General features: G+C 43.0%; 1 pseudogene; it reads left to right on the forward strand.

Annotated features, from left to right (window-relative positions):
* Nucleotides 1-1,251: 1,251 nt before the first annotated feature.
* On the forward strand, nucleotides 1,252-1,368 carry LOC126196266 (5S ribosomal RNA; annotated as a pseudogene).
* The last annotated feature ends 660 nt before the right edge of the window (nucleotides 1,369-2,028 follow it).

Raw genomic sequence — 2,028 nt, forward strand, 5'->3', positions numbered from 1 at the left:
CAACTCCGCATTTGTAAACATTGCACTGACTGCAAAACCACGTTCGTGATGAACACTAACCTGTTGATGCTACGTACTGATGTGCTTGATGCTAGTACTGTAGAGCAATGAGTCGCATGTCAACACAAGCACCGAAGTCAACATTACCTTCCTGCAATTGGGCCAACTGGCGGTGAATCGAGGAAGTACAGTACATACTGACGAAACTAAAATAAGCTCTAACATGGAAATTAAGCGTTTCCGGACACATGTTCACATAACATCTTTTCTTTACTTGTGTGTGAGGAATGTTTCCTATATATACAGGGTGATTCAAAAAGAATACCACAACTTTAGGAATTTAAAACTCTGCAACGATAAAAGGCAGAGCTAAGCACTATCTGTCGGCGAATTAAGGGAGCTATTAAGTTTCATTTAGATGTACATTTGTTCGCTTGAGGCGCTGTTGACTAGGCGTCAGCGTCAGTTGATGCTAAGATGGCGACCGCTCAAGAGAAAGCTTTTTGTGTTATTGAGTACGGCAGAAGTGAATCGACGACAGTTGTTCAGCGTGCATTTCGAACGAAGTATGGTGTTAAACCTCCTGATAGGTGGTGTATTAAACGTTGGTATAAACAGTTTACAGAGAATGGGTGTTTGTGCAAAGGGAAAAGTTCTGGACGGCCGAGAACGAGTGATGAAAATGTAGCACGCATCCAGTAAGCATTTGTTCGCAGCCCAGGAAAATCGACTCGCAGAGCTAGCAGAGAGCTGCAAATTCCACGATCAACTGTATGGAGAGTCCTACGAAAAAGGTTAGTTATGAAACCTTATTGTCTGAACGTCAACTACCCGAGGCGATGGATCGGCCGCCAGGCAGCCCGTGACAGAGCACTTCATCACTGGCCTCCAAGAAGCCCTGATCTTACTCCCTGCGATTTTTTCTTATGGGGGTATGTTAAGGATATGGTGTTTCGGCCACCTCTCCCAGCCACCATTGATAATTTGAAACGAGAAATAACAGCAGCTATCCAAACTGTTACGCCTGATATGCTACAAAGAGTGTGGAACGAGTTGGAGTATCGGGTTGATATTGCTCGTGTGTCTGGAGGGGGCCATATTGAACATCTCTGAACTTGTTTTTGAGTGAAAAAAAAACCTTTTTAAATACTCTTTGTAATGATGTATAACAGAAGGTTATATTATGTTTCTTTCATTAAATACACATTTTTAAAGTTGTGGTATTCTTTTTGAATCACCCTGTATATATATGGCAACGACCTTGCCGCAGTGGATACACCGGTTCCCGTGAGATCACCGAAGTTAAGCGCTGTCGGGCGTGGCCGGTACTTGGATGGGTGACCATCCAGCCGCCATGTGCTGTTGCCATTTTTCAGGGTGCACTCAGCCTCGTGATGCCAATTGAGGAGCTACTCGACCGAATAGTAGCGGCTCCGGTCAAAGAAAACCATCATAACGACCGGGAGAGCGGTGTGCTGACCACACGCCCCTCCTATCCGCATCCTCAACCGAGGATGACACGGCGGTTGGATGGTCCCGATGGGCCACTTGCGGCCTGCAGACGGAGTGCTATATATATATATATATATAATATATTATATAAACTACTGGAATGTTTGGGCCGTTAAGGTGACTGTGCAATAGTTCTCTCGCTTATCGTTGCTTTCGTGAGTATAAATGTCGTTTGTAATTGCAGTGAAGGAATTTAGCTTCCACTGGGCTATTTTAAGATTTGAGATTTGTTGCTCCTCACTAGCATAAACAACCCTTGCACTACAGCTGACGCTTCAGAATTTGAGGATTGGGTATAAACGACATGTTTTCATTTTTCAACAGGTAAAACAATGGGTGTTCATTTTAATAATATCTGTCGCATTTTAATGAACCAAAACTACGTTTTCAAGACAGCATTCTACATTTTAATCTGACATTTGATCGAAAGTTCAAATGGCTACCAAATGTGCGGGAACTTAAAATAAGAACACTGAAAGTTTTAGGTATTTTAAAGTGTATCGATGGAAAGTTCTG

This window comes from Schistocerca nitens, chromosome 7, assembly GCF_023898315.1.
Source record: "Schistocerca nitens isolate TAMUIC-IGC-003100 chromosome 7, iqSchNite1.1, whole genome shotgun sequence".
NCBI classification, from domain to species: domain Eukaryota; kingdom Metazoa; phylum Arthropoda; class Insecta; order Orthoptera; family Acrididae; genus Schistocerca; species Schistocerca nitens.